General features: G+C 39.1%; 1 pseudogene; it reads right to left on the reverse strand.

Moving 5' to 3' along the window:
• Window positions 1–6122: 6122 nt before the first annotated feature.
• Window positions 6123–6646, reverse strand: LOC101551298 (60S ribosomal protein L17-like; annotated as a pseudogene).
• Window positions 6647–13183: the final 6537 nt, after the last annotated feature.

The following is a 13183-nucleotide window of genomic DNA, read 5'->3' on the forward strand; positions in this document are numbered from 1 at the left end:
CGTCCAGTTCTTAAAAAATAATACAGAGAACACTGACTGAGTTAAAACGGAGAGTCAAATCTGAATTTTAAGCCCGGGGGCTTAAAATTACATATAATGGTCTTAATGGTGTGCATTTTTGCAACCTATTATTTTAGGGCATCGTTCTCATCACAGATCATAGTTTGAAATTGTTGCAATATTTATCACATTGATGTCAGTCTTAGACATAAAAGGGTTTTAAGATCTAGAATATTAATGTTTTGAAATTAAGAAAACTGCTTTCAGCTCTGTGGAAGCAGCATAAAGTGTAAAATGAACTAGTAACTGTATCCACTCCTTCCTTCTACTATACAACACCATTGGTTTTACATTTCAGATTTAATTCTTTAACTCCGCTATTCTATGTGGTTTAAGAAAGCCTTTCACTCAGTAAGTAGTAATCATGTGAATGAGCATGTGAATGATTACACAATAGCATATATATCCGGTATGTCCAGAAAGATATTTGATAGTGTCTGTACCAATGGTAAAAGCATTGGTGTTTGTGTATGTGAGGTCTATTTTCCTACTTTTAAGCCATAAGTAATTCTTTAGACTGAAATGGTCTGCAAATTGCTCCAATCTTCTCCACAGGAAGTCAATATCGGATCCCTCAAGGATAGATAATTTTCTGATGGACCTAGAACATAACTTTAGAGACTCCAAGAGCTATCAGAGTATTAGATTGTTCTGCTGAAATCTCAGAGTATGTTGGAGAAAGAAAAACATCTCTCCTATCAAACCAATAAATCAATATTGAGAATTTTTCCAGGAAGCAGGTACAAGAGCGGGAAGAGAGCTGTAATAATTGCCTTGTGGATACTCATGTCCCGGTCCCATTCCCATCACGAGATTAAAGATATCACGAAGACCTCCAGCAGAGGCGACTTGCTCTAGCGCTTCAGAACTGGTCTTCCTGACTGGGAATTGAGACTCACAGAAAGCCACTCTGTTCTGTATAATTAATTATAATGAAATACGCATGTGCAACGGGTGTGACCTGAAAGTTTAGCATGCATTTGGGAGAGCCTTCCAGTTCCACTCTACCCAATTAATATGTACTTTGATTTAGCTATTAAGATCCATTCCCATTTTGATAAAATTTAACTATAGCAAAGATATAAAAAATTTACTTTATAAAGTGCTTTCACTCATATAATATGTATAATGCATTGTTCTCAAATAGGAATCTTTTAGGCTGCCTTCAAAAGCAAGTTTAGTGAAGAACCAATGATGGGCCAGAGATAATACAATTCATAAGGCATGCCTTTCACGTGACCAACCTGAGTTGGATCCCAGCTCCCCAGATGAACTCCTCAAGCCCAGCCAACAGTGATCTTTGAAAACCGAGACAGCGGGTAAGACCTGAGCACTGCTGGGCGTGACTTCCAAACCATAGATTAATAAATAACCCATCAGTGTTAGTCAACTGGAATAATTTAAAGAAGGCAAAATCAATCACATGAATCACGAATCACGAAATCCCGTTAATCATCGATTTCTCTAGCGGGCTCAGTAACTTCTCCATTCACCCTTTCCCTGAGATCTTAGAAGTCTCTCTCCACTCAGCCCTCCCAATGATGTCCTACTGGAGGCTCTTTCAGGGTCAGGGGAATGAGATCCAGCTTGTTACTGGATTTTGCATATGAATACACCATGGGAAGCTTGCAAGGCTGTCCCATGTGGGCAGGCAACTCTCAGTAGCTTGCCAGTTTCTCCCAGAGAGAAGTAGGCTACAAGATATTGCGCTGCCACAAAGTGGCTGAGCGCTTCTGGGAGCTTGCTTTTAAATCTCTGGATGTTGGCCATTGATGGGATCACACAGACCTGGGTTCCTCTGCCGGTTCCTTCTCTGCTGGCTGTGGCTAGGTTTCAGAGGTCTTCAGCCACCAGGAGCTCTGCTCAGGGTGGGGAGGGAAGCTGGAGTCCATCCCCTCTGAGGGGCCCCGGGGAAGACAGCCAGGCGTGAGGGCAAGAGACCCAAAGAAGGCAAAAATCAATGCTTCCTGAAATAATTCCACCTGCTCTGTGGATGTTTGGAACCGTTTTATTCATGGCACTGCAGTAGGTGTGGAATTCCCCTTCTTGTACCTCCTTCAGGGCTCTTTGTTCTGCTCCAAGATCAAATCCGTATTAACTTTGAGTACTTCACAAATGCCAAGTGCCTTCTTTAAAATATATTCACCAATTGTGCAAAATGATATCAGATTCTCCAGGTGTTAGCTGCAAGAGAAAGTTTGTGGTGGTCTAAGGATCCTTACTGCTCATCTCTCAGTTATAAATATCTTTGTAAAAAAAATAGCTTTGTCGATTTTGTTCTTAGAAGGGTAAACACTACGTGCAATCATGAAACATAATGCTGGGTCCCTTTTCCTGTTTGTTGATGGGGGCCACACCTGGTTCTGCACTCAGGGACCATGCCTCGGGCTTGAGGGACCATGTAGGGTGTTTGGGATCAAACCTGGATTGAAAGTGTGCCAGGCAAGGACCCTGCTCATTATACTATAGCTTGGATCCCTCTCTGTAATCCTTGCCTCTGGTTTTGCAATAGGATTGCATTTCTTTTCCCATCTACGGAGATATTGGATCACAATACATATCTACCAGGTCATGCATCCTTTTAAAATTCAAACTGATTTCTAAACTCAAGGTCTACCAATTATACATAACCTTAAGCAAATTAAGTTTGCAGGACAGATACCGTTAGACCTTGGAGCCATGGATAGGTGCAGAGCAGGGTGGAAATCAGCAAGATAAATGCATTTCTGTGTCTTAAATAAATCTATCTCTAAGGAGTTCACTCATGTTATTTTTTGGCTTTAAAATATCAGATAATAACCTAAAAGAAGTGGCATCAAGGAGAAAGCTTTGCTCAATGCTTGGTAGGATTCCACATGACTTGGTGTTGGTGTGAAATGTTCAGAACTGACCTGAAAGGCTGTCATATAATTGCATCATAAATTATAGTTATGCATGCTGTTATCTGCACAGTTTGCACAGTTTGGTATTATTTAGCTTTAGGGGAAAGTGAATATAAACATTTGATTAAAAATAGGTATGGGGATGTATTAGAAAAACATTGTAATACATAGGGAGGTATACTAAGCCTCGTCATAAAAAATTGATCGCCTCTTTTACTTTGCTCTTAGGCATAACATTAACCACGTGTTTGTCCCAGGGTTGAAAACATCTGCCATGGCAATTTTAGGACATTTTTAGATCATATAGAAAGGGACAAGATACATTCAAGATTCTGACCCCAGCTTTGTATAATTTTTACATATGTACGAAACCAGATTCTCTTTTTATTCATCATCTCCCTCAACACATTTGAGAGAGTATTCCTGAATTAATCAGTCTTTAAATGCAATCACCTGACTGACAGGATTATGGCATCTCAATTTTATCAAGTTCAAAATACTTGATAGTCTAGTGTATTTTATATCTGGATCATTCTAAAAATCAGATTTCTTGTTCTTTTTCCTTATGGACGAGTTAATCAACAAAGAAGATTATTGTGAGGAAAGTTATTAAAGGAATAATGAAAGCCAATCTCTTCCATTTTTTAAAGAATGGTAGCTATGACATTTTCTGATTTCCCCTTCTGTTCCAGAGCAAGGTAACACATAATTTGTATGTAATTCACACAGGAGTCGAGAGGGTTTTTGTACTGATTGCTCTCACTTTAATAGTGCTCTACAAACAAATAAAGAAATTAACTGATGTTACCCCTGATCAGTTGATATTTCTTTGGAGATGTGACATTTGATCTGATTATTCATGAATATTTTAATGAGAGATTTATCACATGCCAGTCATTAGTCACTGAATATTAAAATATAGCCAATCATGAAACATTGATGGCAAGCCTCCATTTCTAATTTGTGGGGAAAGAAATAAACAAGATGAGTTCCATAGTTGTATTTTATTTCTCTTTGTTAAATTTTATGTGGCACATATCTACAGCAATGGAAAAATAGCAGTCCTTCAATTCAAAACCTCAAAGAAAATAGCAATCAGCTGTTTTCCTTCCTTTCTCCAATTAAATCAATGGTACTTTCATTTAACAGGAGTGAGGCATATTAATGATTAATAGAAAGCTAGCTGCTCATTTATAATATGCTTGTGACTCCAAATTGATAAGTGATTGGGGATTATCAAAGCATACTTGAAAAATCTACTGCTTGGAACTTAAGTCATCACACAATACACATAAAAGTTATTTAAGAAAGCACGATGGGAATTTAGATGAGTTTATAGAGGATGGCTTAAGCTCACTTAATCTGGGATCTTGGAAGACAAAGTACATATCCAGCAATGAAAGGATTACCTCAAACCTCGCTGGCACTCATTATATAGTAGATGACAGAATAAAGCAATAAAAATAATGGCATTAGAGTCTAAAATGTTACTAGCATCTAAGCTCACATTTATATCCAAACAACACCCAAGCTTTAGTTCTGGTCCTAAGGAATACAAAATCACTTTTCCCAATTTAGCACAAACAGGATAACCAGCAGTGGGTTCACTGGCCCTGATATAACTCTCCCAGGAGAGTGTAGAGGTAATAGAGAGAATGAGGCAATCTACAACAGCTTAGGTGAGGGGTAGGGCTAACACAGGGCAGCAGGAAATTCTGAAGGCCACACTGGCAATTGCTTGGGACACCAAGAAACCAAACACCTCTCAAAGTGAAAAGCAAAAACACTATTTAGTGGAATGTTTTCAAAAGAGACTATTGTATATATTTGATGCACGTATATACATACATATATATATACACACATACATATACACACATATGTGTGTGATATATGTGGTTAAGCTGCTGAAGGGAGATTTCAAAGAACCTATTGTTCATTCTGTTCACAAAATGTTTGTGTGCTTCAAGATCAATTGGTTGTTTTAAATTCTTGCCCAGCTAAACGGATTATGCAGGAAGTCAGGCTCCAACACCTGGAATTATTCTTTTAAGCATTTATTAGCAACTCGATGCTGACTCTGCTCTGAAAATGTTGAGCAAATACTTAGAATATTAGTTGAAAGAGGCATTGTAGAACTCCACTATGACGACTCAAATGTGATGCCCGAGTGACAGTACAGCAGGTAATATATTTGCCTTGCAGTGGCTGACATCCGCTCAGTTCCCAGCATCCCACAGAGTCCTCTGAGACTGTCAGGAGCAATCCCTGAGTGCAAAGCAGGAGTAACTCCTGAGCCTGAAAAAAGTGGCACTATAAAAAGAACTCAAACATCTCTCCTATATTGGATACAAATAGTATAGAAAGGAATTATATTTGAAGAAGTAAAAAATGTAGGTCACAATCCAAGTACTGATTGTTTACACTCAAGGAAACAGCCTTACAATAAATCTTGAGCAGTATTTTTATAATACTGCTTCCTTCAAATATCTTTAAAAATGGATGGATCTGTTTTTTTCCTGCTTTTAGTATGTGTGTTCTATGGCAGAACTATTGAAACAAAAATAACATTTATCTGTTTCTTTTCCTTTTTTCTTTTTGGGTCACACCCCATAATACACAGGAGTAATCTGGACTTATACACTCAGGAATCACTCCTGGCGGTGCTCGGGGAACTATATGGGATGCTGGAAATTGAACCCAGGTTGGCCACGTGCAAGACAAATTCCCTGCCTGCTGTGCTATCGCTTCAGCTCCGATCTGTGGTTTTAAAGATTTAGAGATAGGTTACACATTGACTATACAGTTTTCTTGAAGAATTTTGTTTTCTTTTTTTTTTTTTTGTTTTTGGGTCACACCCGGCGATGCACAGGGGTTACTCCTGGCTCTTCACTCAGGAATCACCCCTGGCGGTGCTCAGGGGACCATATGGGATGCTGGGATTAGAACCCGGGTCGGCCGCGTGCAAGGCAAACGCCCTACCCGCTGTGCTATCCTCCAGCCCCTCTTGAAGAATTTTGACACTGATAATTGTTCTTTATCTTGATGAGGCTGGTGTTTACCCAATATTGGCATTATGAAAACTTGTATAACTGTGTCTAAGAATGGAAAAGTTTGTAACATGTAAATTATACTTTAATTTTTTTTTCACTTTACTTAGATTTTTATTTTATGCTGAGTTCATTCCTGGACCATAAGTGTTTGCTTCTTCAATGTCTTCTGTGATACCTTTTCCTTTTATGCAGCTTCTTCTTCAGGTTTAGGAACAACCTGTTCTTTTTCAGTAAGAATCATCTCAATGTGGCAGGGAAGAGCTCATAGAGGGGTTAATTCGCCGGTGAGCCCTGTAAGTTCGGGGGCATCTTGAGTGCTTTGTTCACCTGGATATGATCACTGACCAGAGAATCTGCATCTAAACCCTTGAGTTCAGCATTACTTTCTGCACTTCTAAAGCATGTGCTGTGAAAATGACCCTGTGTCCAAACCCTCGGAGGGAACCTACCAGTATCACCGTTGCAATGCCGGAAGGGCACACACTGCTTCTGCAGAGTGACATCCTTCAAGTATTTTGTGGCCTTTCTGATAGGCATACCCTTGATGGCCCGAGCCCTTTCCTGCATGTCCTTGCAGTGCACACAAGGGTTCAAGCCTTGGGGCTTGCATGATTTCGTCAGGTTCTGGGGGTCCAGTGAGTAACGCACCATCTTGGGACTTCCGACGGCCACTCACAGAAGAGTATACTTTAATTTATAAATCTATTTTTAGTACTATATATATTTATATTTCAAGGGTTGTATTCTTCTCTGGGTTTTTCTTTATCAAGAGTATTGGTGTTGTAAAGGAACTGGAGCTATAGCACAGCACGTAGGGCATTTGTCCTGCACGTTGCCGACCTGGGTTCGATTCCTCCATCCCTCTCGGAGAGCCTGGCAAGCTACCGAGAATATCCCGCCCACTTGGCAGAGCCTGGTAATTTCCCCATGGTGTATTCGATATGCCAAAAACAGTAACAACAAGTCTCACAATGGAGACATTACTGGTGCCCACTCCAGCAAATCGATGAACAACAACGGGACGATAGTAGTACAGTGCATTGTTGTAAAGGGGCTATAATTTCCACAGATTTTACTTTCCCAGATTCTGCCTCTAAAGAGGATATATCTGTTTAACTAAGTCTGAAGTTGCTTGGTAACTCTATACCACGATCATTATCCCACAATCTTTGCTCAGATGGTAATTATTAGCTTCTTACAATTGTTTACTGCAAAACTAAGATCTACCACTAAGAATCATTTTAATTTCCCTTCAGTCTTGCTGATTATTTGCAGAGAGCATTTTGTTTCTAGGTCAAATCGTCAGCGTACTCAGCTAACACCAGTTGAGCCAAACCAGATTTCTTTCAAAAGCTCTGACACTGAGAGTCTGCTCTGGCATTTCATTTGTTTGTACAGAAAATGTTAGGACTCTCATTGCCAAGTATAAGCTGTGGTTTCAAAATCCTCTTATAACTTTGCTTCTCAACTGCATTCCCAAGTTACAATGGAAATTGTCCCTACATCATTGCCAGAGGCATACATAGAAATAAGGTATCACCATGGTGTTGGGCACACATGTATAAATTGAACATCTCTGAAGTTCAAAAATATAATAGGGTGCTCACAATTTGGCTGAAAATATAGCAACAAATTTAATTAAATAGGAACCTAAGAAAGAGTCGTGGCTTATTCTTGAAGACTAAATATGGAAATTTTGCTGAATGGCTCACTTTGAGTAAGCAAAGAAAAACTTGATAATCTCCAGCAGCAACATCATAAATCATCAAACCTAATTCTCTAACTGATATGCTTTATAAAATAGTGAATTTAATAAACATAAAAAAACTGTCTTTTTCTTATTTCAAGTATATTACAGATGAAAATGCATTGAAAAACCACACATCAAATGGAAGGTAGCGGTTTCAAGTATGTATTTTATACACTGATCTTGCCTCAAATACTTTTTGTAGTCATGGTTTGTACCTTGTGTTTTATGCTTTATTTTTATTACTCCTATATTATCACTAATCTGTTTTATTTGTTTTTCATAAACCTCGTGGTCATTGCCTAGTTTGCTCTGATGATCAAGTACTTTTTATACCCTTCTAAATTATTTTTTGTCAGCAAAATCCCTGGTGTATTTATTTCTCTTGCTCAATATTGTTTTATTATATAATTACTTTTAGAAGATGCACTTTGATTTGATCCTTCCTAATCTCTCTTTGTTCAGGAGTGGAACAGTTTTTGAAATTGGACAGATGCAGATATAGCATGCACATGTACAGGGAAAATAGTGATTTTTTTATACATCCCTATTTGGTGTAGAATGGCAGTTGAATTTGAAATTGCAAAATACTAAGATATCAGAAAAAAGTGAGATGACAGTTTAATTATTCAAATCAGTATTAGCCGTGTTTATCCTATTTCTGAGTTTTAATTATAAAAATCCATATTACCATTTAAATTGGTTTGTGGAAATTTTCATTTTTTATGAATTATTCTTCTATAATTCATTGTCCAGAACCTATGAAGTCTCATGGGTGTCTCTATTGACCTTATATTTAGTCACATGTGTACCTCGTGTTCCTCATACTGTGTTGTCATGTTTTATGACAACTTACATCAGTTCTACTAACTAATGCTGACTGTTGTGGATTGCGGTGAACATCCTTCTATTCCCGTCTACGTGTTCATATCAAGGTGAAAAGAAATTAACTAAAGACAAGTTTATGACTGTTCCCAAATGGTGTCATATCCAAAAGAAAGAGCTGACAATGATTTCAATTATTAAGCATTACAAGAAATCTCCATTTCCCTGCAGTGTGAAGTTCCTTGATGCTCTGACAGATGACCTCTACTTTGTTGGGAAATTGGTGGGGTGTTTCAAAAGTCCTGATATACAAATTCTCTTTTAGTTATGGCAACTGTCATCACTGTTTCCGACTGTTTAGTCATGGCAACTATTACATAGAATATCTCTTAGCTAATCTTTAAAAAGTGCAGATTCTAAGGATCTGACAAAGATATGTTGTAAAAGTGCTATATCTTGGATATAAACAATCTAATTTCACCTAGTAGCTAAGAAATTATCTATGAGATTATATAGTTGAGAGGCCAGAGATGAAGTACAGTGGGCAGAGTGATTGCCCTGCATGCAGCCAGGCCAGGATTTCATCCCCAGGATGCTGGAAGGTCCCCAAACCACCCAGAGGAGTGATCTCTGTGTGCAGATCCAGGAGAGAGTCATGAGCACTGCCTGGTGGATTCCTCACACACAACAGAATTATATATTAGATATTAGAAGGCTCATATTTGAATATTTCCATTTGCATTATATATATTTATATATGAAATATATATAAATATAAAATATATATGTATAATATATCTTATACCCTACTTCTCCCTCTGGGAGAAACTGGCAAGCTTCTGAGAGTTTCCTGCCCACATGGGACAGCCTTGCAAGCTTCCCATGGTGTATTCATATGCTAAAGCCAGTAACAAGCTGGATCCCATTCCCCTGACCCTGAAAGAGCCCCCAGTACGACATCATTGGGAGGGCCCAGTCAAGAGAGACTTCTAAGATCTCAGGGATAGGACAAATAGGGAGGTTACTGACCCCACTCGAGAAATCGATGATTAATGGGATTTCGTGATTGTGATCGTGATTTATAAAATTATATATAGTATAATATAATATTTTTATTTTATAAAGTAACTCACAATACTTCATTACATTTAATATTCAAACACCAATCCTGCCACCATTACACCTTCCCACCACCATATTTCGGGTGTTTCCATCCTGAACCCTAATCTCTTCCCCAAAGAACCAAAAAATATATATATTTTGTATTGTTATGAAAAACCGCTTAAAATGTTGTTAGAAGTTGAGCCTTGTGTCCATATATATATATGTGTGTGTGTGTGTGTGTGTGTGTGTGTGTGTCCATATATATATACATATATATATATATATATTTGTAAAAAATATTTCTCTCTAAGATTGGTTGCCTCCTACTATAATCTCCATCAAATGTGCTGTGGTCCCCTGGTAGTATGGGTAGGGCTAGGGCATGCGGTATGAAGTGTCCAGGAATAGGTTTACTTGTGGGTTAGACTCAGCCCGAGCCTGTGGGAAACGGCTGTGAACATGGTGGCAGTTGAGTTCTGGAGGATTTCGGCTGCCGGGGCGGGGTTCCTTGGGATAGTGAGGGCTCGCACTGGCCCCCCTCTGAGGCACTCCAAGTGAACCACCATTATATATAATTATATACATCATTATATGTCTGTGCATTCAGATCATTTTACTTCTCTTCTGTCCATTTTGTTACATTTTCTATTAAAGGGAATATAGAGGGGAATGATTGACAAAAGTACGTTCTTCATTTATTCCGGTACCTTTTATTGGTAAAGAACTTGCACTCTGGATATGTACAGTTGAATAACGTGATACTGCCAGTGGCAGAGTAAGTACAGTATTATGGATTATTTAAAACTGGAATATGACTTTAGTGTGATCACAGTTAAAGTTGAATTGCAGTAACTCACAGGAACCTTCAGAAAAGTTCATGCTCCAAGCCGAGTGAAAATAACTTGTAGAAATAGAAGATTTTTCCAATTTGATTACTTTTCTTCCTAACTATAGCACTGTCATCCTGTTGTTCATCGATTTGCTTGAGCGGGCACCAGTAACGTCTCCATTGTGAGACTTATTGTTACTGTTTTTGGCATATCGAATACATCATGGGTAGCTTGCCAGGCTCTCTGAGAGGGACGAAGGAATCAAACCTGGGTGCTATCGCTCCAGTCCTTATTCGGGATATATCGCAGCGGGTAGGATGTTTGCCTCGCACGTGGCCAACCCAGGTTTGATTCCTTTGTCCCTCTCTGAGAGTAATGAAAGAAAAAAGAAAATGTTCTTCTTATCTAGGACCACTGAATTCTGAAGGTCTCAGATAGACTGTAGGTCTAGATAAGCCTCCCCTTGCCTCAGGGAAGCATTGACCTTTGCTAAACTCTCTAGTCTTTAGCTTCCTGACTAGCCTTTGTTTTCCTTCCTCAGTTGCAGATTTTCAGTGTTACTGCATTACTCGCCTCTGTTCCCTCCTATGCAAGGGTCTCCTGCCCTCTTTCTTGACTCCCTATTGTTAAATGGTGTTTCCTCTCCTCGATGGAGTTCTCCCTCCTTCTTCTTCACAATCTTACTGATGGCGAACTCTCCCAGGAGATTAGTACAATTTTATGGGTCCTTAAATAATTCCAGAGTTAGACATTGAAAAATAATCATTTGTATCCATCTGATGGAAACTAGTGAACAGATCTGTTCCCATCTTCACTCCTTAAAAAGAATGGCCATTATTACTGGAAATTGTAGAAGATGACATCATTCTCTATAAAAGTAATCATAAAAGATATCTGATAACCACCAGTGTTCAGTGAGCACTTACTGTGTGCCACATCCTCTGCCTTCAGCAATCTGGAGGCCTGATCTCATACGGTGTAATCCCCAGAAGAATCGCTAAGGCAGATCTTGTTAATATCTTCAATTCATGAGGGGGGGAGGGAAGCTAGACTTGGAAAATGATCAAGAATTGCTTTGAGAGACAAATAGCTGCTTGTGACCCTTCACCCACCATGTAGCATGACCCACCGACTAAGCCCTCGTCGATATTATTATCTTTCTGTGAGCTGTGTGATATCATGAATTGACCTCAGGGGAATGGAGAGGGCCCTTCTGAGGAGCACGAGCCATGAGTTCATGCAAGAGTGATTGCCCAGGAATGTTAGGTTTCCTGCTGGGAATTCTGGTTAATGCTACACTGCTGTATTACTCAGAGGTTTCAAAGGTATGGACAGTATATTCTTCAAAGCTTAGGGTTAAAGGGAAACAGAAGTCCATAGAGGTTGTTTTCACCCAAATGATGCCTTAATTCAACATTAGCGGGGTTAGAAGAGGAAGGAAGTCCAGAATTTGCTCTAGTAGATTCTTGTAGAGTTCCTGCACTGCTCAAGACAGTGACTGTCAAGCCAGCCTTGCTGATGAGAGTGTGCCTTGTTTCGTCGTAGGCTCCAGGAATCAAAGTTTTTTCTGGGGACCCGAAGTCATGTATTGGGGATCTGCTAGTACCCACTCTCCATGTGTTTCAGCACTGGAGCTGGCAGAGAAGGATCCAGAGAACTAGAGATACTTTTTTTTTTTTTTTGGTGGGGGTGGTGTTAATTTTTTTCTTTTCTTTTTCTTTTCTTTCTGCTTTTTTAAATTTTTTATTAGAGAATCACTGTGATGTACACTACTTAAAAACTTATGAACTTTTGTGTTTGCATTTCACTCATTCAGTGATGGTTTACCCATCCCTCCACCAGTGCCCATTCTCCTCCACCAATGATCCCAGTATCCCTCTTGCCACCCCCACCCCTCCCCCACCACCCCACCCTGCCTCTGCAGCAGGGCATTCCCTCACATGCTTGGGGAAAAAGCAGCTCAGATAGAGAAAATAACACCAAGTAGAGGATGTTGGGAGGACCCATTTGGGTTGGAAGATGCGAGTTGAAAGTAGACTATAGACGAGCATGAAGGTCACTCAATACCTCTATTGAAAACTACAACACCCAAAGGGAGAGAGATTTGTTTTTGTCTGTATGTGAAAAGCAAAAATGTTAGCCAAATATTTTTATTTCCCAAACTAACTCGCCTGTTATATTTATGGCTTTGATCTGTTCTTTTCTTCCTTGGCATGTGCCTATCTGGACTTTATACGGAAATTATAATGAATACAGATATGAATCCCAAAGGAAAGATATGTGTCTTCTTTGATATTCAGAAATGTCAGAAAATCACTTAAGAGTGTCTTTGGTGGCTGATTATAATCTGTGCTGTTGTTGGGTAATGTGTACATTGTAGATCAATTGTCTAAAGATCTTCTTAGCTCTATAAGATTATCTTTGGCGGATGTGATTGATACCTTAGCGGAGCTATCCCTGCTTATTTCCTGTTTATTCTCTTCTTTTTTGTTGCCTAGAGTATATGGTCTAAGTGGCAAAACGTGCATGAGATGACAAACTTAGCAAATAAGTGTAATGAGAAGTATTTTGTTTATTTGAAGACTTGTATTTGATGAAAAGAGTATTTTGCCATATTGTCTTTTCAGATGAGGTGATCTATTGTGTCTACTATAATCACTCACTATAAAGGAGCCAATATGC

This window comes from Sorex araneus, chromosome 1 (assembly GCF_027595985.1).
Source record: "Sorex araneus isolate mSorAra2 chromosome 1, mSorAra2.pri, whole genome shotgun sequence".
Classification (NCBI taxonomy): Eukaryota; Metazoa; Chordata; class Mammalia; order Eulipotyphla; family Soricidae; genus Sorex; species Sorex araneus.